General features: G+C 34.6%; 1 long non-coding RNA gene across 1 annotated transcript; it reads right to left on the minus strand.

The window, feature by feature from the left end:
- Positions 1-1,999: 1,999 nt before the first annotated feature.
- Positions 2,000-18,275, minus strand: LOC116421108. Its single transcript, XR_004231425.1, has 3 exons — positions 18,175-18,275; positions 3,467-3,591; positions 2,000-2,059 (listed from the first exon to the last, which is right to left on the minus strand). It is a non-coding gene; the product is annotated as an uncharacterized LOC116421108 (long non-coding RNA).
- Positions 18,276-27,010: the final 8,735 nt, after the last annotated feature.

The following is a 27,010-nucleotide window of genomic DNA, read 5'->3' on the forward strand; positions in this document are numbered from 1 at the left end:
ATGTTATTCATTCTTTTATTCATTTTAATACTATTTACATCTTCCAAAAGACACAGTGTTACTTTAAGAATATAAAGGAATAAATCTGAAGTTTGTGATGCTAGGACCTAGGAGAAGTAATATCATTTATAAGGATAATTTCCATTTCTTTTTACAAGTATAAAAATTTTCTTGTGCTTGAATATCCCTTGACTCTATTACTATAAGTTTTAGAAGTTAACTTTCCTCCTTTTATTTGTGAATGTATATCTAATAAAACTACCCTGTAATATTATATTTTCCCAATAAGTATTACTATCTAACATGACTTACTCCTACCTAAAAATGTATTAAAATTGGATTCTACAATAGTGCTAACTAAAGTTAAAATAATAACTACAAGCCAATATTCTTCATCCACTAATAACAATCAATAAAATAGTACTTCTTGATATTTGTTATATAACCAGAAGCTTTCTTTCTTGATGATGCAAATAATATTAAGGTACATTAAGAACAAATTAATTTAAACAAAAATCATAATATTATCTCTGTCAAAGGTATTTTATAGTAACACATTATACATTCTCTCTTCCTCTATAAATTAGGAATTATGATACAGTTTAAATGTTGTTCCTTCCATCATAGTCTAATACATTGTGAAGTTGAAACTGTGTTGGACTTGGTATCATGAGACTATGGTCCAAATTAGAATGGCACCAACATTTACTATCCATGTGGGCCAAAGCCAAGTCATTTAACTTCCTTCAGCCTTGGGTAACTCATTATGACTTATTTACTAAGTTATAGATAGGTTGCAATACAAGTTAGTGAATGATATTCCCAAACCAACAGAATTACAGATTTGTGAGGCATTCACATGGTCAGAAGCAGCACTTATCCTCTCTAAGTCTCAGTTTACTTCTATATATTGGAAGTAATAATCTTTTCATTACTTACTCACAAGTTTTGTGTGATTCATAATATTTAAAATTCCATTTTTAAAGAGTTCTTAGAAGAAACTAGGTCTGAATTTCAATATGCTATCCAATCCTTTTTAAATGTTATTTTCATTATAAAATGTAATATTGGTAAATTCCTGTACTACATGATTGTGATGGCAAAAGATACCTACTTTTAATAATTTTCCAAAAGTTAGGCTACATGCTCTTGTTAGACAACCCTGAGAAAATATTTCATGGGCTAAGGCCCTCCCTTTTCATTTAAAGGGGCAGTATCATGTTTAATGTATGTATTTTGTCAGGTCCCTTTACCCATTATTCTGTAACATGAGTTAGACTGGATCAGGAATTCTTAACATTTTGTTTCGTGGATGCCTTTGACCATCTGATGAAACCAATGGATCCATTAGTTTTTAAATGCATAAAATAGAACCCAGGGGATTACAAAGGAAGCAAATTATATTAGAATTCAAGTATGAAAATATTTCAAGAATAAGTTCACAAACCCCAGGTTAAGTACTCCTGCTTTATGATCTTTAAGATCTTTATTTTAAATCCTATACATCTAGAATCTCCATCCAGAAAATAGGTTTCAAGTCTTTCAGTTTAATATATTCCTATTGTTGTTATTCAGTTGTGTACAACTCTTCATAAATCCATAGGCAAAATTGTCCATGAGGTTTTCTTGACAAAGATACTGAAATGGCTTGTCATTTTCTTCTCTAGCAGACTAAAACAGAGGTTAAATGACTTGTCCAGGATCACACAGCTAAAGCTGGATTTGAACCTGAACTTTCTGACTCCAGGACAAGCACACTACCGAGACAACTAGCTGCCTCCTGCTATTCCCATAGAAAGACAAAAGTCTTTCTTATTATGCCTTAGTCTAAGTAGTGAAATATGGAACCATAGGATTGGAAAGAATTCCAGGAGTTGCTTTCAGCCATACCTTTAAGGACTGTTAATTCCACCATTCCAAGGGAAAAAACTCCAAGGGAAAAAGTATCTTAGGTACAAAACTACACAAAGAAGCAAAATGAAAAATCATGAACTAAGCACATTTACCTTCTAAAAAAGATGACTTTGGGAAACACAGTAGTCATCAATTATTTGAAGAACTATCATGTGGGAGAAAGAAAGTAGACTTCTGGTTAGTCCCATGGTGCAGAACTAGGAATGAGGAATAGAAGTTACTAGATGGCAGATTTAATCGTAATGTACAAAAAACTGTTCTAACAAGGAGGACAACCCAATAATGGAATCAACTGTGACAGACCCCTTGAGGATGGATGACCAATTTTAGGAGATGCTTTAGAGAAAATATTTATTTATCCATAAATTGGCACTAGATTACCTTGAGGCAACATTTTTGGCTCCAGCATTCTAGATTGTCAAAAAATTCATTCAGCAAGCCATTTTTATTTATGAGTCAGAATTTGAGTGGGATGTACAAGCAGAGACAATGAGATTTAGTGGAAGGAAAGGGTGCCAGACTGAATCAGGTGACTGAGATTCTTATTTTCTGGGCTTATTTACTATGTAGCATTGGTCAAGTCACTTTCCCTCTCTGAACCTCAGTTAACTCCTCAGCAAAATGAAAGGTTTTGACAGGGAGATTTCTAAGGTTTCTTCCAACTTTTAGCATTCTAGAAGTCTTGTTTCCCCAAAAGTGACAATAAAGACATGACCTTGAGGGGAGAATACTCATTGAATATGCCGGGGGAGGGGAGGCATTAAGCACGCCTGCTTCTTTTCCCAGGTTGAATATGAGTGACACATTGATCCTACTGGGAACTCTTCAAGCAGAGGTCATAGATTTTCTATTTAATATTTCAAGTCTGTTAACTATTTTACTGACCCTTGTTTCTGACATCTTTAAATTGTTACACTTAAAAGTCATATAGAGCTAGTGCTTTCATCTCTTTTTTCCCATAGAAAAGCTCATTTAAGTGTTCCAAATACCAGAACAATTGTTTTATTACAATAAAAATTGGAGGATAGCTTTTTATTAAAATCATCATCACCTTCAGGTGCCATGCAGTTAAATACCCTTTTGGAAGATTTGAAGACTTAGAGAACAATTACCAGTCTCATTACTTGTCTATTAGGGTTAAGGTTAACATTCACTTGTCAGATTGAATCTAACCTTATATGGCTTCTCCCCATTGAATCATAAGACTGCCAGAATCTGAGTGGGGTCTGCATGCCAGGGAATGACCCAGGTGGATGAGAAAGGTTAGTGAGCTTTCCATGTTATTGATGGAAATCACAAGAGCATTCAAAAAATATTTCAGTGGAAGAAGTCATACATGACATGACTGGAAAGTAAAAAATGGTTTTCCATGAGCATTCTATAAGTACCAGATGGAGGTCAGTCTTACAAGATAATAGGATCGTAGATTTGGAGCTCTAAAGGACATTGGAGGTCATTTAGTCCAACTCCCTCATTTTACAGATGTGGAAACTGGGCACCAGAGAGGTTAAGTGTTGCTCAAAGCCACATAAGCTGTAAGTAGCATACTCACATGGTCTGATTCCAAATCCAATCCTTTTTTCACAGCACCACACTGTCCCTGTCAAACACTTTATTTCTTGGCTCCCAAGCTCGAATACAGAAGACAGCAACAATTTCAAAAGGATGGCTAACATTCTTTAAAAGTAAATGGAGAAAGTGGAGAGAGAATTATTACTGACAATCCTTTGTACTCACAGATTATTTGAACTAGAAGAAGTTTTAGATATCAATCAACAAGCACCTACTATGTAAAAGTACTATGTGCTAAGCCCTAAGGATACAAAGAAAAGTGAAGGATGAAGGACCCCGCACTCAAGGAGTTCACAGTCTAATATTACCTAGTTCTATTCCAAGTCCCATTTTACAGATGATGAATCTAAAATCCAGCATGTAAAAGTGAATTGTTCAAGGCCATATAACCAACTACTGGAAAATATCAGAATATAACTCTTAATTTTATGAAATAAACACCACACTCTCCTGTTTCATTTTTTTCCCAAGATGCTTTCCATACCTCAAAGGCTAAAGCTGAGATGCTGAGATTATCTTGCCAATAAATGTCATTCTTTCATGTGGACTTTGCAAAATGCATGGTAGGGGAGCTTTGGGGTACCAGTAAGTTGAAAATTAATTACTTCATATTGGAGTTAGCAACACTCTCAGCCCTTTAACTTCTTCACCTCTGGTATCCTTGATGTAAACTTTTTTTTTACAAAGAGTAATTAGAGGAGACTAAAGCTTCCTTGATTTTCAGAAATTTCCTGATACCTCATTCTAGACTTTCTGAAACATTTTTTCCTGATTGTATTTGTCAGAAGACAATCTCAATAACTTTTTTCTGCTGCATTTGTAATTTGAACTATATAGGAAAATCTCTGATGAGAAAATGGCCTTCACGAATGCAGATTGTCACTTGCTCTGAAACTTATAGCCTTACAGAGTTACCAAGAGGCAATTAGAAATAAAATATATTTTTTTAATTTTTTATTTAATAGCCTTTTATTTACAGGATATATACATGGGTAACTTTACAGCATTAACAATTGCCAAACCTCTTGTTCCAATTTTTCACCTCTTACCCCCCCCACCCACCCCCTCCCCTAGATGGCAGGATGACCATTAGATGTTAAATATATTAAAATATAAATTAGATACACAATAAGTATACCTGACCAAAACGTTATTTTGCTGTACAAAAAGAATCAGACTCTGAAATATTGTACAATTAGCTTGTGAAGGAAATCAAAAATGCAGGTGTGCATAAATATAGGGATTGGGAATTCAATGTAATGGTTTTTAGTCATCTCCCAGAGTTCTTTTTCTGGGCATAGCTAGTTCAGTTCATTACTGCTCCATTAGAAATGATTTGGTTGATCTCGTTGCTGAGGATGGCCTGATCCATCAGAACTGGTCATCATCTAGTATTGTTGTTGAAGTATATAATGATCTCCTGGTCCTGCTCATTTCACTCAGCATCAGTTCGTGTAAGTCTCTCCAGGCCTTTCTGAAATCATCCTGTTGGTCATTTCTTACAGAACAGTAATATTCCATAATTTTCATATACCACAATTTATTCAGCCATTCTCCAACTGATGGACATCCATTCAGTTTCCAGTTTTTAGCCACTACAAAAAGGGCTGCCACAAACATTCGTGCACATACAGGTCCCTTTCCCTTCTTTATAATCTCTTTGGGATATAATCCCAGTAGTAACACTGCTGGATCAAAGGGTATGCACAGTTTGATAACTTTTTGAGCATAGTTCCAAACTACTCTCCAAAATGGTTGGATTCGTTCACAACTCCACCAACAATGCATCAATGTCCCAGTTTTCCCGCATCCCCTCCAACAATCATCATTATTTTTTCCTGTCATCTTAGCCAATCTGACAGGTGTGTAGTGGTATCTTAGTTGTCTTAATTTGCATTTCTCTGATTAATAATGACTTGGAGCATCTTTTCATATAACTAGAAATAGTTTCAATTTCTTCATCTGAGAATTGTCTGTTCATATCCTTTGACCACTTTTCAATTGGAGAATGGCTTGATTTTTTATAAATTAGAGTTAATTCTCTATATATTTTGGAAATGAGGCCTTTATCAGAACCTTTGACTGTAAAAATATTTTCCCAGTTTATTGCTTCCCTTCTAATCTTGTCTGCATTAGTTTTGTTTGTACAAAAACTTTTCAGTTTGGTATAATCGAAATTTTCTATTTTGTGATCAGTAATGATCTCTAGTTCTGCTTTGGTCATAAAGACCTTCCCCAGAAATAAAATATTTTGTGCAGTCACATATCACAATCAGGAATTAAAACACCAGTCTTCCTGATGCCAAGGCTTCAGTAAGTATAAATGTGCCATAATGACTCCAAAAGATCTATAATTTTAGAAATATGGGGATTCCATCTACCAAAGCCAAACTAGATATAGTTTAATAGTGTTGTAGCAACAAAAACAACAAAAAATAGCACAGAATAGTCAGCTTTCTGGTGACTTGATTTGGCACGTCTTTAGATAAAATAACAAATAGTCTATTCTTGGGCTTAGATTTTAAGGCTTTTCAGTTTTAAAGAAACTGCCATACTTTACACTCCCTTAAAAAGAGGAACAAGGTCACCTTAACACTATAACCATGGATATCTTTCAATCTTTGGGCATTTGTAATTTTATTGATGTGAGCATATTCTACACTGATAGATGTCACAAACCTTCCACTGACTTTCTAAATGATCTTTAAAAGTCTCTGTGGCCAAAAAATGCATTACCTGAAGCCAAGGTGATGATGAAATTAGACTAGTTCTTGAACAACAGAGATACAGTCTATCAAGACTCAGACTAAATTCATTTTTTTTTTCAGCTTGTATAGAATCTTCTAAAGCACTGCACTTCTAGAGTAATTTTGGAGAGACTCTGTTCACATCTGGGTCATGCTAAGAAACCATAATTCTTCCATAAAAAACATATTTTATTCAATATTCCTCTCAAAGAAAAAACATTTGTTCCAGCAGGTTACCAACAGTAGGTTACTGATAAGAACACAGAATGTGGAAAGACACAAAGTTCATGAAGTAAACCATTTGTACAATCTGAGATAAATCACCTAATTTCTTTTAATTTCCAACTCCATTTTATTTGTTTGTGTCACTTGTCCTTTTCTTCAATTTTTTTTTATTTTGAGTTTCAGATACTTTCTCTTCCTCTATCCCTCCCAACACTGAAAAGCCAAGAAATACAATATTCATTATACATATAAAATCACATGAAACATATTTCCATATTAGACATGTTATGGAATAAAGCAAGAAAAATAGAGTGTGATGCCTTAACTTGCATCAGTCCTTTCTCTGGAGGTGAATAGCCTTTTTCATTAAAAGTCATTTGGAATTTTCATGTATCATTGTTTTGATCAGAGAGCATTCACTGTTAATGATCATTACAAATATTGTACAAAATGTTCTCCTATTCTGTTCACTTCACTTTTTATCAGTTCATATAATTCTGTCCAGGTTTTTCTGAAACCATCCCCTTTGTTATTTCTTACAGCACAAAATATCAAAATAACATGCTACAAAATATTCAGCCATTCCCCAATTGATGGGCATCTCAATTTTCAGCTTTTTAACACCACAAAAAGAGCTGCTATAAATATTTTTGTACATATGGATCCTTTCCCTTTTTCTTTGATCTCTTTGGGGTATGGACCTAGTAGCAGTACTGCTGGCACTTTCTCCATTTTAAAAAGAGGGTCTTGAATGAGACTATATTTAGCTTCCCTTTCAGTCTAAATCCTATAAGGAGTCTGAAAATTTGGAGTTTTTTAGCGGCCTTGCCAGTCTCTCAATATGCAACTTCAGACAAGCTACAGATGCATGAGGAAGATCAATTGGATTTAATATAAATAGTCTTGAAAACTCGCCATACTCCTTGAAAAAGGCATGATTACAAAAAGCAGTTGGGGTTATAAAGAACCTGTTTTTCAGGATGCAGTTTTGCCTTATTTGAGGTAGCTAGCTAGCCTATTAATATATTGTATGTTTTTTTTTCTTTTCATTTGAAATCCAGAACCAGTCATAAAATTATGTAAACTTAGATTTGGGGAGGACTTTGTAGATTATCAAATACAACCATCTGTAGGAATTCTCTCTACAACTCCTCTGGACCTTTCTAGACTCTTCCAATCTGTCAATTCTTTGATTGAACACCTGAAGTGACAGGGAGTTCCTTACTACACAAGACAAAGGCGATCAAAGTTTTTGAGATTTTTGAGTCATATGTTTACACACACACACACACACACACACACACACACACACACAAAATCTCTCTCACAGAGAGCTTGATTAGTAGCCCTTGATCTTCAGATTGCTCTCTCCATGTCAGTCCCTTTTAAAGGTATCTTAGTGTGGTATTCTAATTGTAACCATATCCATCAGAGGGATTTCAGAATGCAGCACAACCTTCTCTCAGAGTTAATTAGAACATTGACATTTCAAGACTGTCAGCTAAATGAATGCTTAAGAGGATGTGCATATATGTCCAATGGGTAAATATGGGCTGTCATGAACTCCTCCACAGAATACACCCCAATTCTTTCTAACTCTGTCACCATACACTGCCAACGCCTGATGTGTGTCCCGCGGACAGGCACACACATACGGTACGATGAGTCCTTTGAATAGCTAAGCAAATAAGGAGTTTGAAATGTGTTCAATTAGTGGATTCATCTATGGCATATTAAAGGAAATCTTTGACCAGTCCTTTTTTTTTTTTGCAATCTAAGGGAAAATTTTTTATTATAATTTCAATGAAACCATACAGTTTAGTAATGATGTGCCTGGTGAAATCTATATATGAAAGGACATCAAAATGCTTTCCTCATCTCCAATCAGATATTGTAAGGAGACAAACAAATAGAAGCTTCATTATTAACTGACGAACATAAGCCCAAAAGGTTTAGCGCTGCAACCAATGTTTCAGGAAAGCAATCAGAACCCAACTCTAGACTACAAGTGAGCAGTGCCTCCTTCCAGTTGCCAAGCTCCCCCAAACAATCAAATGAAAAGAAAGCATTCCTAATAAATGAGACCCAAATGATAAAAGAAATAAATGCTTCTTAATGTTTTAGGAATCCAGAAAAACTGGAAACCCACTCAATTCATATGGATTTGTTCACCAAATTCCAGAACATTAAGACTAAGGAGCACCTATTAGCTCTTAAACAGCTAGTTTGGTGATGCTAATGATCATACAGATGAATCTTGGTGCTAGATAAGATAAACAGAAATGAACTTCTCTCTTTTAATAGAGAAATGGGAGTTGGGCATACAAAATGATCAATGTGTTGATTTGTTTTACTTAAATGTTATTGAGTTTCTTTTTTTTTTCCTTTGTTATATGGGAAGTCTTGTGGTAGATCAAGAGTCTAGAAATGGATATGATGTAAAAACAAAACAAATAGATACATATTTATAGATGAATGAATGAAAATCAATAGTTTGGGAGAATTAAAGGAAGCCTTACTTGACAAAGTGGCTAGAAAACTTATGGGACCCATTGCTTCACTATCATTGCTGATATTGGTGATAGTCACAAACCTCCCAAGCTTTTTGTTTATTGAATTCACACACACAAACACACGCACACACACACACACACACACACACACACACACACACTATAAATATATATATATATGTATATATATATATATATATATATATATATATATACATATATATATATATTCCAAATGGAAAGACAACCCTGAAAAGGAATCATCATCCCTCACACTGAAGGTACTAATGTTCTCTGAATATCCTATACCCCTAGAGATAACAGGGAACCTCAGGAAAATGGTATAGACATTCATTGTAGGAAAAATACTTTGGCAACTGTATAGAGGGTAGGTTAGGAAGAGTAGAATATTGAGACTACCATTTAGTTTGCTTGTAAACATTTTAAGTAGTTATGTAACAACAGTATCATTTTACATTTATGTAAAATGTACCTTTTCAAATTTCTTACTAAGAAAGGAGCCCCCTCCAGGGTACCACCATCACCTTTAAGTCTTCTATCAGTCCCTGGGTATGGGAGAAAACTATTTGTTAATGCTCTTGTCTTAAGGGAAGATAGCAAAGGCTCCTTCTTCCCTGTTTGTACTTATGAATAATGCTTCATTTAACCTGGACATGCCAATAAACAGTTGGGATTTCAAAGCAGTACTAATCTGAAAGCTAAGAATTGCTAAGTGTGACTTTTTAACTTTGAAAATGCATGCACTCTCTCTCTCTCTCTCTCTCTCTCTCTCTCTCTCTCTCTCTCTCTCTCTTTTCAACTATTTAATTCTACTCTTCTTGACTCCCAGATGAGCTCTCTACAGTAGTTAATTCTTAAGCAGCTGAACCCATTTCATTCCCAAACTTGTGTGGAGATGACTTTACCTTCCACTACATTGAGAAAATTAAAGGTATATGATAAAGATACTCAATTACAGACTTCCCTTCTCCCATTTCCTTTCCTTTCCTTTCTAATTTCAGTGGAAGAAATACCCACACACACAAATATACTATTTCCTCTATTCCTCTAGATTCCATCCTTTCCTTCATTCCAAGAGACATTACCCCTCATCCACTCCCTTTCTACCATCTCCAGTTTTTCACTCCCCATTAGTTTCTTCTCTTCTGCCATCAAATACAGGCCTCCTCAGTTTTGAGGAAAAAAAACTTCCTATATCCTCAAGCTAAAATCCTATGTTTCTTTCCCTTCCATATGTTTCAGACAAGTGCTCTATAATCTCTATTTCCTTACCAGATGCTATCTTCTCATAATATCAGAGATTTAGAACTGAAAGGGAATTTAATGGCTCTCTAATTCCATCACTATACTTTACATTTCAGAAAACTCAGATCCAGGAAAGTTCTCACTTAACTAAAATCTCATAGATACTAACCTTTCCCAGTTGCTCCTTCTGCTTCCTTTCTTTAGTTTCTTTTCTTTCTTTTATCTCATAATTAAAGGCATTCATTAAGGTTCAAGTCATTTGCTCTTTCCTCTTCAATCTCTATATTCTCTCTTACAGAGTCCATCCAGTGGCTACAACTTTGTCCTCTATTCTATTAATTTTCAAATCTATATCTGCAGCTCTGTCTAGCTATATATTTCTAAGTATTCAACTATCAGCTTGAATGACTTGCTGTACCTCAAACTTATGATGTCAAAACCAAATTCATGATCTTCCCTGAAAAAAGTTTCTTCCTTCCAATTTCCCTATATATTTCAATGGCAACATCATCTTAGTGACTAGCTCAATCTGTCTATCCTTTAACCCCCATTTGTATTCAAGTCCTTCAATATTTTCCTTACAAATGCTTTCAAATTCAATATATTTTCTCCATTTCTAATATCCGCACTTCTTACCCAACTGTATTATTTTTTACTTCTGTATCATGCTCCCAGGAATCCCCTTATTCTTTAAGATCACATTAGCCTTGGTATTTATTTATTCAGTTATACTCCTGAGGCTTTTTTGATTGGAGCACAGTCCTCCTTCTTAAAATCTCCATGTAAGGATATGCAAGCCAGTCATCTGTTCATTTCTCACCTTTCTGTCCTTTTAAATTCTCCAACATCCTAAATTCCAATTATCTTACTTTCTACCACCATCTACTTTGTATTTTGTCTTCCCCATTAGATTAGCCCTTTGATATTGGAGACTGTCATTTATTTTGTATTTGTATTCCTAGTATCTAACACAGTGCCTTGTACATAGCAGGCACTTAATAAATGTCTATTGACTGAATTCAATTACTCTTGTTTACATCCTTACCACTTCACTGCTGAATGACCCAAGCAGTCTCCCAACCAGTTTAGCTGTCACGAAGTCCCCTCTTCTGTCTGATTTTATCCATCCCGCATACACTGTCATATTCACTTTCTTTAAATAATTCCTTCATTTTGTTTCTCTCCTGCACAAGAATTTATAACAGTAATTATAATGACTAAGATTGGCCCCAAAGAAAAGAGGAGAACATGTACTTCCCTCCTTTACAAAGAGATAGGAAGGACTAAGAGAATGGAACATTACATAATGAAGGAATTTTTACTATGTACCAAACTCAGTGCCAAGCACTGAGATAACAATTATAAAAATAAAGATAATTCCTTATCTAAAAGAATTTTTAGTCTGCCATTTTTGATTTATTTATTAGTTTGCTTTAATAAAATATTTTTTCCTCTGGGGAGCTAAATAGAATGTTACAATTAGTTAGACATGAGAGATTTGTAAATTAGTCTTGAGAAGGGGAAAGGGACTGAACCAGAGATGTTTATTGATATAGAGATCTACATGAGGAAAGTCCTTCTACCAATGTAGGTCAACATCTCTGCAACTGGTCTTAGAGAGTTCCCTAAAGTACTGAGACATTAAATGACTTGCCCCTGGTCAAACAATCAGTATATGTCTGGATAGGACTTGAACGCAGGCTATAAATCTAGTTCTTCACCCATTACACCATGATGAGGATATAAAAAACAAAAACAAAAAAATCAACATCTTTTAAATCTACAATAACATCAAGCTTAACATCTCTGCCTCTGCTCACTTTTCATAATCTGTCCTAAACCAATGTAGGCAAGTTTATTTTTCACTATTCCCTAATTTGTAATCTCTGCTCTAGTCAGGCAAGTATCGTGGCTGAAGCATGAACATGACACATATCTTGTCTCTAATATTTCCTAGTTCTGTGATAATAATCAAGCCCCTTCACCTCTTTGAGTCTGAGCTTTTTTAATTCATTTGTCAATGATTTTAATAATACTTTTACTCCCTATTTCAAAGGAATTTTGTGAGGAAAACACTAAAACCTAAAACTGAAATGCCAGAAATGTTACTGTTGTTCCTATCTGTGTGTTTTCATTATGTCATTCCGCTAGACTAAAAAGTGGTAAATGTTCTCTTTCTTCCTTTCCACTTATCTAATCCTCAAGGTTTACCTCAAGTTCAAGATTTTCTCTGACTACATGATCAACTCTTTTGTAACCTCTTTGCTTTGCTAAATTTATACTACAATATTAAGCCTTCAATTATGCATTTTCTTACAATTATATTCTATTTGTTCATCCAATGAAAATTTGAGATCGCTTACAATAATTGGCATCTATACGGTGCTTCAGTGTTTGTAAAAAAAAAAAAAGTTTACCAGCATTACATCATTTGATCCCACAAATCCCATAGGGTTAGGATTTGCTGGTTATACATATTCAAATTCTGCATTTCTGGAGGTCTTTGATCTTAAAATCTTCAATCATTATTCCCCTCAGAAACTATGAGTTACTTTGTTCTATGGTCCCCTCTGTTATTTCAGTCTCTCTTTTTCCCATTGCAGTTTCATTGTCAGACTAATAATAAACTTGCAAAGCAAAAAAAAAAAAAAAATTACAGTTTTTTTTTTTTTTTTTTGGGGGGGGGGGTTTGCTGAGGCAATTGGGGTTAACTGACCTGCCCACAGTCACACAGCTAGGAAGTATTAAGTGTCTGAGGCCAAATTTGAACTCAGGTCCTCTTGACTTTAGGACTGGTGAAATTACAGTTTTATTAACTAAATTTCAGATGAGGAAACTATGACTCAGAGATTGGATCTTCTTCATCATTCCTCAGCTATTAAGTGTCAAAGGGAGAATTTCAACCCATGCTTTCCTGACACCAAATCTAGGACTCATGCATCTAAGGCATGTAACTATTAAGTACTATCTCTAGAATATGAGATCTTTAAGGTTAATTATATTTTTTATTATATTAACTCACAATATTTAAAACAAAACAGAAGTACTTTAAAATATGTTAGTTTCTTGATTTTCCTGTACAAACTTTTAAAGTAAAGATTGACTTTAACCTTCTGAGAATGCCCCCAGAAGTTCATTTATTCATGTCACCAGACAAAACAGATATGACTCCAAGGGAAAGGACATGTCAAAGCTTTGCTGTCAATAGAAGCATATAGCATGTGAGCATAGGGAATCTCTCTATCTTATTCATGCCTGGAGCAATGATGCTACATTGATGATAGTGGAGAAATTTTGGGTGTAGAGGAAAAAGTGAGGACAAATAGATTAGATTAAATCTGAATTTTTGGTGATTCCTCTGATATTAAAGTTACTCTTAGATCTCGGACAGTAAAATAGCTGACTACTAAATCAAGTGGTAAGATATTTGGCCAGAGTATTTCACTTTTTTGGTTTTTAATTTAATAGTATTTATATTATTAATTATATGTAAAGGCAATTTTTAACATTCTTTTTTTTTAATTTGGGTTCCAAATTTTTCTCCCTCTTTACTCTTTCCCTCTCTCTAAAGCAGTGAGCAATTTTATATAGGCTACTTATGTGCAAACATGTAAAACATATTTCCATATTAATCATGCTTTGAAAAAAGAAACAGACAAAAAGAAAAAAGGGATGGAAAATAAAGTGAAAGTAGTTTGCTTTGATCTGCATTGAGACTCCATCAGTTCTTTTTCCAGAAGTGGATAGTATTTGTCATCATTGGTTCTTTAAAATTGTCTTGGACCATTGTACTGCTGAAAAGAGCTAATTCATTCATGACTGATCATCACACAATGTTGGCAACTCACTTCCTAGAGAACAAATTTCAGATTATAGAATCTAGAGCTAATCCAAGATCTCAGATATGAACCAATGCAACCTTTTAGATGAGAAAGTTTTATCCCAATCTTATCCCAAATTATAAGGAAGTGTTAGAGCTAGCATACAAGTACATGTCTTCTGATCCCATGTTGAATATGCTTCCTATTATACCAAAATTACTATACTTCCCTTTAACTACAATGGTACTAATGATAATAATCCAGGACTCCTTTATTAAATGTGTTAAAGGATCACTAGATTTGGAATCAAAGGACATGACAAGTATCTTAAGCTCTTAAGACTTAGTTTTAAGTTTAAGTGTGGGCTTACATTTAAAAACTTACCTTTTAGTCCTTTCCTGCTCTAAATATATGTTCCTCAAGTTTTCTGCAAAGGCAAAGGACCTCCATACTAATTTATTTTAATTAGTTCATATCATTAAGCCTTCTTACCAACACAACCAAGTGCTTAGAACTCTCTTTTTCACACTTAGCCTTCCTATATTCCCCCATTTCTTCCCTTGGGAGCTCTAGCAATAGCAACTCTTCATTAAGGTTTTTTTTTGGTTCAATCAAGGGACAGCCCCCTTTCCTTTAACCCATTCCTTCAATAAAAATATAATTCCCGTAATCTTCACTTCCCCCTCTTCTGAACTGCCTTTGTCTCTACCTTTGGTGTTAGCATCTCATCAACAATGTCATCCGTCAAATGTACCTATTAGCAGTGCAATTTGCACCTACCTGACACCTCTGAAAATTCAATACATCTTTTTCTAATCACCCACACAATTTTCGTCAGCCCTTCCCACACTTACCAACATTAAAGTGAAGATATATATCTTCACTGATGGCAGCAATAAACTGCAGTCTGAAAAGGTATGATGGCAGGGAAAAAAAGTGCAGTCCCCATTTTCAAAAATTCATTCAAATGCTTAGATATGTAAGCATAATGTCTGAGATTTGAAAGAGACCTTTGCAGTCTTCTAATCCAGTGGTTCCCAAACTTTGTTTTCAGTGTCTTTATACTATTAAAATTATTGAGATTATCTATCAAAAAAGTTTTTATTTATGTGAGTTATATTTATAGAAATTTACCAGAAATAAATGCTAATTTTGAATTTGTAGAGACCCGTGGGATTCTCTGGACTAAATATTGAGAACCACTGATCTAGCCCAATCTGAATTATGAATCCCAATAGATATTCCTTAAGGACTCTAAATGATTTTGGTTTTGTTGTGCGGACCCTGCAAGTTTCTGCTATCTTGTATTAAAATTCCTAACTTTATATTAATAATGTATCTAATATTAATATCGATATGACATTTTAAAAAGGCAGCATGGCATAGTAGATAGAGTATTAGGCTTGAAATCAAAAAAACTTGGGTCCAAATCCTACCTCTAATACTTAAAATAGCTGTTACTAAGCTTTCATGGCAGGTCATTTAACCTCTCTGGGACTCAGATTCTCTCTAAAATGTTTCTACTAAGTTATAGATGATTTGTGACCTTCATTGACATAGAGTTTCCATGCCAAGGAAATCAAAGATTTTTGATATATGCTATGTATGTTACTATTGTATGCTATGTTAAGCTACTTCGTGTCACATTAATATTCCTAAAATCTCAGTGGTTCCCAATTGCATTATCAAATAAAGTCAAGATCCTTCCCCTAATATTCAGTTCCATAATTGGACCATAACCCAACTTTATAGTCTCATCTCTCAGTCTTCCCTTTAATGCACCCAATGCTAAAACTAACTAAATGAATGAATACTTATTAATGACTTACTTAATTACTTATTTAACCACTAATTAATCAAATTTGTCAGGCACTATGCTAAATTCTAGGGGCATAACTACAACCAAGCGAGAAAGTCCCTAATTTCAAAGAATTTACAATCCAATTTTAGTTGTTTCAATTGTCCAACTTTTCATCAACTCATTTAGGATTTTCTTGGCAAAGATACTGGAGTGGCTTGCCATTTCCTTCTCCAGATCATTTTACAGATAAGTACGAAGTAAACAAAGTTGAGTGACATATCCAAAGTTACATAGATAGTAATCATCTGAGGCTAGATTTGAACTCAGGAAGAAGTCTTCCTGATTCAAGGCTTGGCAGTGTATCACTGTGCCATTTAGCTGTCCCAAAGGGGTAGCCAGGATATAGAAGAGAATTAGAAAGGGAGATTCAATGATGATATACATCCAATAGCAAGGTTTAGAAATGTTTAGAAGTTAAATAGAAGCCCACTCTGGGCAACATAAATCAAAAAGTCATCTATGCCAGCCTAGAAATTAAGAGATAGAGCCCACATTACAGTGGGAGTGGAATAAGAAGGAAGACAGGAATGCAGGTAATATAATCAAGAAATAGTTGGGAAGAGGATTACTTTCTGTTCCTTAATATGTCTGTCCCATCTCCTTTGTTTTGTATATCACTAGATTCGTTCAATATTTGTTAATCACCACTTATATTATTAATTTAGAGTATTTTGTTAGTGTTAATAGTTTTTATTAATCATTATAACTTTCCATTCAAGTCAAAAGCCAATGATTAACTGTCTGTTGAGTATAGACACTGTGCTTAGATCTGAACAAGTTATAAAGTTTAGAGAAGAAAAAGTCCCAACCCTCATGAACACCACAGTTTGACATGGTAATATAACATGTAACATATACTTTACATGATGAGTATATGAGTGAGGCAGAAAACAAAGTGATCCAAGGCATAGTTCAAATGTCTTAAATATGCCCCTTGGCAAGAAATAATATTTCTTTTGGGAAGCAGCATTTTGCAATTATTGAACTTGGAATCAGGAACATTTGGTTTTGAATGCTGCCTCAGGGATTTATGATCTAGATTATGCTGGGTGAGTCATTTTTCCCTCTCAGCCTTAGTTTCTTCATCTGTAATGTAGATGCAATAATACTTCTAGTATCTTACAAGACTATTGTAAAAATACATGCAAAGTTTTTTGTAAACCATAAAGTCCCAAATAAAAGCCAACTCCCCATTTTCCACTTTCACATTTTACCTTGTATTTTTTGTAGTATACTTATTTGTGTATATCTTTTAGCTACTCTACTATACTTTAAGATCCATGCTATTCAAGGGAGCATCTTATTCATATTTTATGTCCTTGAATATCTAGCACATTGTTTTGCTTTTAGAAGGCTCTTATTAAATATCTTTGAGCAGGTACATAGATAAGTGAAAGGAAATAAAGAAAGGAGAGATTAAAGAAAAAGGGAAGAAATTAGTTTAGATAAAAATAAATTAATCTGGTTCTCAGAGATAGAAGCTTTACTTGAAAAATGAGTTATTCTTATTCATCGTTTTTTCATGTATCCTCATTCACATGAATTCACATGTATTCACATGTATAATTGTTTTAAATTCATTAATGCATTCAACAAAGATTTAATTACTTAATAATAATAACTGATATTCATATAGTGCTTCAAATTTGTCAAAGCAGTTTATATATTTTAACTCATTTGACCATCATGACAATCCCTTGATATAAGTATTATAGGTTGCCATTTTATGGCATATTTTATCAGTTGTCATTTTCAGATGAGAAAACTAAGGCTCAAAGAGTTGTATTTTACCCATTATTACATAGCTATTAAGAGTCAGAAGCATTATTTGAATTCAGATTTTCCTTATCACAAGAATAGCATACTTTCCATTTTGGTGTTACAACACTTCATACTACATTCAGGACATGTGTGTGTTAGTAGATCTCTTCAATTGAGCTATAAGATCCTTTAGAACAGCTTTTTGTTCTTTCTCTCTCTCTCTCTCTCTCTCTCTCTCTCTCTCTCTCTCTCTCTGTGTGTGTGTGTGTGTGTGTGTGTCTGTCTCTCTCTGTGTCTCTCTCTCTGTTGTCTCTGTCTCTCTGTCTCTCTGTCTCTCTCTCTCTCTGTCTCTCTCTCTCTCTCTCTCCCTCCTTCCCTACCTCCCTCTAATTCTTTTTCTGTCTCTCATTCTAGTTCTCTCTCACTCTCCCTGGTTCCTCCTTTATCTCTCACAGTGTCCAGAATCATGCTTGGCATGTATCAGAAATACTCACAAGTATTTGTTGGTAGCTTGATCTTTCTGCTAAGTCCTTAAGTGCATGAAAAGATGAATGAGACATTGTCCTTATCAGTGTAGATCTTGCATGCCAGCTTCATTTCTGGGAAAAGCAATATAAGAATTTTGAAATCCCAAGTACCCTGGAATGCTAAGGTCCTTTCCTTTCTAAACATTACAAGTACTATGTTAAACACTTTCTCCTTGGCTCTTAATAAAGAGAGATTACAATAGAGGAAGACTTCTGCAACCAGTTCAATTAAGCCTAAATTACACCAATTAATCTACAAACATGTATTAAGTATCTATTATGCACAATATACTCTGCTAAATACAAATATTTCTTCATAATATTTATAAATATTATTTGTAATATTAATATAGAGGATACAGACAGACTTTGTAGGAAACCAGGGATTCTAAGAGGCAGAAGTGTTGGGGATGACAATGTTCCAGACATGAAAGGGTAGAAGAAACCTACGCATAAACTCAAAGATGAAAAATATAATGTCATATATTAGAACCTGAAAGAAAGCCCATTTTCTGGGTCATATAGAATACATGAAGGAGAGTCATGTATTATAAGTCTAGAAAAATAAAGTAGAACAAGTTTGTAAGGTTGTTTAAACCCTAACAAAAAATTTATAATTGGTCCTAGAGGAGATGGATAGATTCTGAAGTTTGATGAGCAATTGAGTGAAATGGTCAGATATGTGCTTCAAAGAATTTCCTTTGATATTTGTATGGTGGATAAACTGGAGTAGGGAGAGATTTGATTCAGGGAGATGAGTTTGTAGGCTATCATAAGAGTCCATGCAAGAAGTGATAAGGGCCTCAATGCAGGTTCAAGTTGTGTGAAAGAAGAGAAGAAAATAGATGTAAAGATGTGAAGGAAGAATCTGTAAGACTTGAAAGCTGATTGGATATGTAGAAAATGAATAATTGAGTGTGACTCTGATGTAATGAATTCAAATAACTAGAAAGATGTGATGCCTTCAACAGAAACAGGGAAGTCCAGAAGAGGAATAGGATGTTTAAAAAGCACTTGGCTATTCAGGATGCAAGCTGAGTAGAGAAAATAGGAAGGGACTTCTAGATCCTTAAGAAGCTTTAGATTTTGGAGAATAACAACTAAATGCAGGGAAATGGAAGAAGCCAGTTTGTAAAAAAGAGCATTAATCAAAAACTATTCATTAACATCCTACTATGTGCCAGACATTGTGCTAAGTAATAGAAAAACAAAAGAAGGCAAAGGACAATCACTGCCCTCAAGGAAGTCACAATCTAACAAAAGAGACAGCATGCAAATAAATACATAGACTATATATAGAAAAATAGGATATAATAAAGAGAAAGCACTAGAATTAAGAAGGATTGAAACAGGTTTCCTATAAAAAATAAGATGTTAATTAAAACTTAAAAAACTGGGAATCAGCAGGCAGAGGACTGGAGGCTGGAGCACAAGCTCTCAGACTGAGACAGATTTCAAGACAGAGATCGTTGTAGTGATCCTCCTGCTTTCCCCACAGAAACCAAGACCCATTCCAGAGGACTTCCAGAAAGTTGGCTCGGGCCCCAGGCAAGGAGACAAGACTATAAAGGAGACAATAAAGAGTTTTGGACTTTATCTCTGGCTATTCTCATGGTGATTACTCTGCTGAAATGAAGGCTGGTCCAGAGATCTCCAAAAAACCAACCAGAACATTACACTGGTGTGGTAACAGTGTCCAGTGAGAAAAAGGGAAATTATTAAAAGATGATGCAAAAATAAAATCAACAGAACTTCACAACAGGAAGGTGAGAAATGGTGAGGAATCGAGAATGACATGAAGATTTTTAGCCTGTAAGGCTTAGAATCAGAGGACCTCAGTTATAATAGCAAATTTAGGAGGTGGGAAACACCTCGGAAGAAAGAATAGGATTGAAGACAGGGCCCTGTGGTACACTCATAGTCAGGACCAACTTCATGAATGATGATAGAAAAATAATCTAAAAGGAAATTGATAGGAAGAGAATCAAGAGTAAAAGCAGTGTCATATAAACCTAGAGAAGAAAAAGTATTTAGGCAGAAACAGTGATCACCAGATTCAAATGCAGAGAGATCAGAAGATTGCAGATGGAGTAAAAGGCCACTGAATTTATCAATCAAAAGATCATTTGTAACTTTGGAAAGTAAAGCTTTTGTTAAGTGATATAATTGGAAGCCAGATTACAAAGGGTTGAGAAATGAGTAAAAGGAGGGGAATGAGTATCAACAGCTGTTTCTAAAAGTTTGATTGTGAAAAAAGAAGACAGATATATGGTGATAGATTAATGGGTTATTAGTTAAATGAGGATCATGAAGAACTGCAGAGAATGGCCAGCATAAGAAGAAACTAAAGATTAGAGGAAAAGGCAGTGAGAGTTAATCTGCCTGAAAAGACAAGTGATAGGTTTCAAGAGTATAGGTAGAGGGATTAGCTGTAGCAAACAGAAGAGACATTTCTTGACTAAAGGGTGATAAAATAGAAAATGACATTAAGAGTTTTTGAGCTTTAGAGAAGGAAAGAAGAGGGAGCACATACTGAATGGCCTCTATTTTCTCTGCTATATGTGAAATGAGGTTTTCAGCTAAAAGAATAAAGGGAGGGATGGTTTGGGAAGCTTGATGAGAGAATAGATGGTTTGGAACAACTGCTGTAGGGAGTGCAATAGAAAATCCACAAGGGAGGAGTATTAAAGGATTGACTTGCTAGAGTGAGGGCTCAGTTGAGATTAAATAAAAATCAATTTGTGATAGACCTAGTCATAATGGTTGTGTGATTTTTTCCAGTAGTGTTCTTCAGAAAATGAGGAGTAGCAGAGGGGGTCAATAGTGGGAGTAGATCTAGAAATGAACTTTGGAAATGTAAAAGCAGCAACTGAATAAGAAGACAGGGGATTCAATAGTGGAAGACAGTGTAAGTTTGAATGGACTGACTCCAGAGTCAAGATCAATAAGGGAGTCAGAGAAGGTGATGACTTAGGAAAACATTACAGGATGAAGGGTCTCATGATGCTCAAAGAAAGCCAAAAACACACTTTATGCCGTAGTATTTGGTAATTCATTTGCTATTTATCTCATAAATAAAAGATATCACAAAATAAGAACTAAACAGGCTTCAATGAACATTAAATTAGTCTATTTATTGCAGCTAAGTGTGTTTTAAAATCTAAAGTCTGACTCAGATGGACTGAGTTACCAGAAATTTGGGCCATGAACAAATTTAATGATAGCTTTCTTATTTCCTTCTTTGCTCTTGAGGCAGTTAGGTGGTCCAAAAGATAGAATGATAGACCTAGAGTCAGTAAGACCTGAGTCCAAATTCACTTTAGATTCTTATGAGAGATTTTATGAGATTCTTATGTAACTTTGATTAAGTCACTTTAACCATTGTTTGCATCAGCTTTCTTAACTGTAAAATAAGAATAAAATAGCACTTATTTCCCAAAATTGTTTTACTGGGGTGGAGGGGGAGAGGGAGAAGAAGGGAATGAAATATTTATAAAGCATTTCATACAGATCTAGCACATAGTAGGCTTAATAAAAGCCTGTTGCCTGCCTTCCTCTATTTTTCCATCAGGTACCTTATAAGCCCAGTTGTATAAAGAATATAGCCCCATGTTTCATATGGTCATGATAACAGACTCCTAGCTCCATGAAACAGGTTCAATAAGTCTGAAAAGTCAACCTTGGTTCTCTACTTCTCTTTTCTTTACCCCCGCATAACTCTCTCTACCAATTGCAGTGTTCAAAATCTCAAAGCAGAGACGGATCTAAGAGAAAAAACAATGGATAATACTTTGCTTCCCTTCAAATAGTGCCTGACGAAAAGTAGAAACTTAATAAATGTTTATTACTTGATTGATTGATTTCTTACCAATTATTGCTCTCGGAAATTATCCCCCATATCCCAAATGATTCACTGGTTCAATATTTGCAAACTCCTTTTTCATTGATTTCTTAAGATCCAGAACCTTTATGTTTTGGAAGGATCCAAACCATCTACCATTACCTCTCCAGTATTTCCTTATCTCCCATCTTCCTCTATTTCGTCAACTTCCCTTTTATGTATTGTCTTCCTTCCTTAGAACATAAGCTCCTTAAGGTCAAGAATCAATGAGGTTTTCCACCTGTATTTATATTTCCTGGAACTTAGTAAGAATAAGCTTGTTAAGTGATCTTTATAATAAGAAAGTGATCTTTCCAATATAAAAAAAAAAAGTTAGGACTCTTCTTTTGTTGCTGTACACACATACACCCACACACACAGGCACACACACATATATACACCCCACAACCCTAACACCATAGAAAGTTACTAATCACCTATTGAGACCCACCTCAAGATACAGACAGTACAATACTTGCAGCATCATTGATGTGTAGGGCTCCAATATCTTTCAATACTACTCATTTGAAAATATAAGTTTTGTCTATGGATTCTCTTTTCCTTTACTAGGATAGAAACTGGTAAGAATACCTCATTTAGAATGGGATTTGCTGCAAAATGGCAAATAAATACAGAGGAGAGACTGCTCATGACTTTTTGTTCACTTTTGTCCAAACTTGAAATTTACTGGTTTAGGGAGCTCCTTCTACAAATGCAGATCAGTAATTATTTTGCAATTTATATTCTTAGGGAGCTATTGAAGGCAGAGGTGACAAATCTATGTGAGTCCCATGTGTCCAAACCAAATCAAAATAAAATATAAAAATATTTAACAAAACAAATAAAAATATAATAAAATAAAGATATTACATTTTAAAACTAAGTCAGTTTACAATCCAAGGGGAACTTTATGGATAGTGTATTGACCCTACTCTAACGCATTGAGAAATCAAGTGACTTGCCTAGGGTTACAAAGCTAGTTTGTGTCAGCTATGAATCTAAATCTTCCTAACAACAAGGTTAACTGTCTAGTCACTTTAATTCAGCAATGAGAATAAAATTGGTTTGTTAACTTCATAAATTTGAATCTACTATGAATCAAATCACATTACTATGTTCCCTCCCTCCATTTCCAATAGCATAATAGAAAACTAAAGTATCCTGTGATTTCATTCTACACTGCCTAAATATACCATCAGCCAGGGACTATCTTGTGTCACCTTATCTAGCTCAACTGCCTACACTGAACTCAGAAATTTCTTATTGTATCACAGTCCACTTTTAAAATTTCAGGGACCTTCATTGGCTATTAATATATCATTCTATCAATTTTTAAAATTTCATTATACCAAATAATTTCCATTCTTAATTACTTTTTAATTTGCTAAAAAAAAAAAAGAGAGACCTTCAAAATCATTTAACAGACAGATAAGTATATAGATAGATATATAGATGATAAATCGATATATGAGCTAGCCAAATAGATAAATCATAGCTAGATGATATGGATAGATATTTAGATAAGAAAGATAGATATAGATAGATAAATAGATAGATAGATAGATAAAAACCCATTTTGTAAAGGCCTAAAGTGGTAGAAAAGGACCTGAACAAGATCATATAAACAATAAGTAGTAAAAGTCTCAATTCAACCCATGTTTCCTAATTCCAAATCAATTTCCACTACCCTATGCTAATTCATTAATCCCATTCCATGTTTTCTCCTCAATTCTCTGCAGTAGAATTTGACTGTTTAATGGTTTAATTTAAGAAAGGACCTCAATCCAAATGGAAGCAATCTGGTTTCCTGGCATAGTATTGTTGAAATGTCCAGGTTTCACAGGTATACAACCGTGAGGTCAGGACAAAAGCTCTGTAGACCTTCGGTTTGTACTCAGTCTTCTCTCCTATACTTTTCCTATACTTTCCCTTCAGAAGCTCTCAAATACTGAGCTATCTCTGGCAATGTATGTGATAGGCTAATTATCAATGCAGAAAATTTGGACAGTTTACCAGTGCTTTGGCAGGAAACTGGAATCACTTCCATTTGAATTGTCTTAGGAAGATTCTGAAAATCACCTGGCAGGATAAGATACCAGACACTGAGGTCCTTTCTTAAATTTAATTGCCAAGTGTTTAAGCTCCATTACAAAGAGTGCAATTCCATTGGGTTGGCCACATTGTTCAAATGCCACATGTATACTTGTCAAACATTGTTTTATAGAGAGCTCACAGAGCAAGCGTTCACCAGGTGGTCAGCAAAAGCATTATCAGGATAATCTCAAGGTCTCTCTTAAGAACTTTGAGAGACACTGGCACAGGACTTCCCAGCATGGTATGCCCTTATCAAAGAAGTTCCTGTGCTCTATGAGCAAAACATAATTGAAAATGCTCAATAGCTCAAAAATAAAGAATTCAAAAAAAAAAAAAAATGAAATGTGCAAAGTTAGAGAAGACATCCCAAATTTCTATGTGGACTACTTATGCTCAACCTATGACAGATATTGGTCTTATCAGCCTCAGTCAGACACACTGTAACTCAATTCTAATAAAATGATATAATTTTGGTCCTCCTCAAGAATAAAGGACAGCAATTCATCAACCAACCATTATCAATTCACTTATCTAAAACAGGTTCTTAACAGCTAAAACATCCAGAGAGCTTTCTTCATGGGGAAACTCTACTCTCCTTTCCTGAAAACTGCCTTTGATCTTCACTCAACAGTATCAGACATATCATCAATCCAATGTTCATGGCTAACAAATAAGTCCATAGGTCTTGACCATTCCATTCCCCACTGCTTCAACCTCAGTACCTTAGTTCTGTGGGTTGGTAATTCATTGGTCAGAAAAAAGCAAACAAACAGATTGGAAGTGAACAATCAGCAGGAGTCTTTGTCCCCTTGGGAGAGGATATTGTCTAATAAAAAACACAGCAAGCAATTAATGGCACCCAGGGTGTTTATTTCATTTATTTATTTATTTTTACAGCAATAGTGCAGTTGAGTGACTGCATTGGAAAATGGGTCATCCTTGGGGATTAATGGGCAATTTTCTGTCAGAGTGCAGGGTGCACTCTAGTAGAAAAGTGACAAAAAGAACAGAGTTCCCAGTGGATTTTATTTAACAAGTCATTTTGTGCTGCATATTTTGGAGAAATCATGGTGATAAAACTACTTGCCAAGGAGTTTGCTCTCATTTATTTTCCCTCTAAACATTAAAAGGCCAAGAGAAGACAATATTGTAGACTGGATATAGAGAATCCAAAATGACCAATTAGAGCAGGCTGGCCTACAAGGTGTAAAACATTGCATGAGGGGATTTTCACGATTGCTTTCATTTAGATTTGTTAGACAAATAAGCTCCAGCAATGTAGGCAATTAGGCTTCATTTAAATCAGTCACAACTGATTAATGTGAATCATTTCACTATTCTTGCTTAAGTATCTCTAAGCAGGTATTCCCTTAAAAAGCATAAAGATTCTGAAGAGACTTGTCAAATAAGAGAAATGTAATTATGAGCATGAAAAATGTCATCGTCAGAAATCAAATGAAAGTTTTTGTTATATATGATATTTACAGTAAAAAAAAAAAGTGCTCTGTTGACATTTAAAAATACTACTTTTTCTCCCCTCACCAAGAAATAAAAAATGATTAACAAAAATCAATCATTTATTTTAATTACACCTAATAGCCTAATCCAAAACTCAAATGAGATTAGTAAGGATGAAAATAGAATTTCAACACATTAACACCAAGAGGTTCAAAACTTTGTACCTTTATATAAAGATATAATATCCTTTTGTGGAATACAAGTTCCTTAAAGATAGTAAGTTTTAATTTTTGTCTTGGTACTCCCAGTGTCTATTGCATGGTAGGTATTTAATAAATGCTGTTTGGTTGCTTAACTGGTATGAACATGTAGCAAATCTCTACCTTCTATTCTTCAGTTTGTATTGTTTCTTTCAAACACTATTTAGCTGACATATAATCTTATCAAACTTCACAACATCATTGTGAGGTAGGGATGTGCAAGTATTGTCATAATATTTCCTCATTAAACTGAGATCACATCAGGCCACTAAAAAACAGTCACAACGTTACAGAATCTTGGTAGACTTGTTAAAGTTGAAAGGGGGTGTAGAGGCTGTGTGGATGGTCTCCTTTTAAAGAGGACGACATTGAAGCTTAAGTTGGGAAAAGTAATGACTCAAGGTGACAGAGACTACTAGTATCAATCAAACAGGTATTTAGCCAAGTATGAGGATATGAAGGAAAAAAAATCTTTGCCCTCAAGGATCTTGCATGCTAACACAGAGAAAATATATGTAAATTAGAACATGCAAATTAGAGAGCAGATATCAATAAAGTAATATAGCTGATACTGATGCTGATTACTCATATAAATTTTGGCAAGCAGCTTCTTTCCTGGGTCTCAGTTTCCTCATCTGAAAAATAGGAATGTTGGAGTACTGAGTACTGCTGAGATCTTTCCCATCTCTTGATCTTTAATGCTAAGAGTCTGCCATACCTATTGCTCCTATGGATCTTGAATTAAGCTAAGCCACCCTGCGTCATATCTCTGTTAAAAGGATACAAGGATTTCTGGCTCAAAAGTGAATAATCATGTGACTAACAATTTAAAACTAAATTTTAGTAACGCCAACTGTAAATACATAGAAGACAATTTCTTAACAAATTTTTAAAGGAGGCATTAATGAAAAAAGCCTGACTCATAAAGTTATCAAATTGAACCAATCTATTTATGTCATACACACAAATTAACAGAAAAAAAAAATTATAAGCAATAGAGTCAAAGAGGCATAGGCAATAGTTGATAAAGATTAATCATAAACCGTTGGAGTTACTTCCATTATGACTCTTGTTAAATAAAACATTTTCTCATGAAATTTTGGGAATTTTC

The sequence above is a fragment of the Sarcophilus harrisii genome, chromosome 2, assembly GCF_902635505.1.
Source record: "Sarcophilus harrisii chromosome 2, mSarHar1.11, whole genome shotgun sequence".
Classification (NCBI taxonomy): Eukaryota; Metazoa; Chordata; class Mammalia; order Dasyuromorphia; family Dasyuridae; genus Sarcophilus; species Sarcophilus harrisii.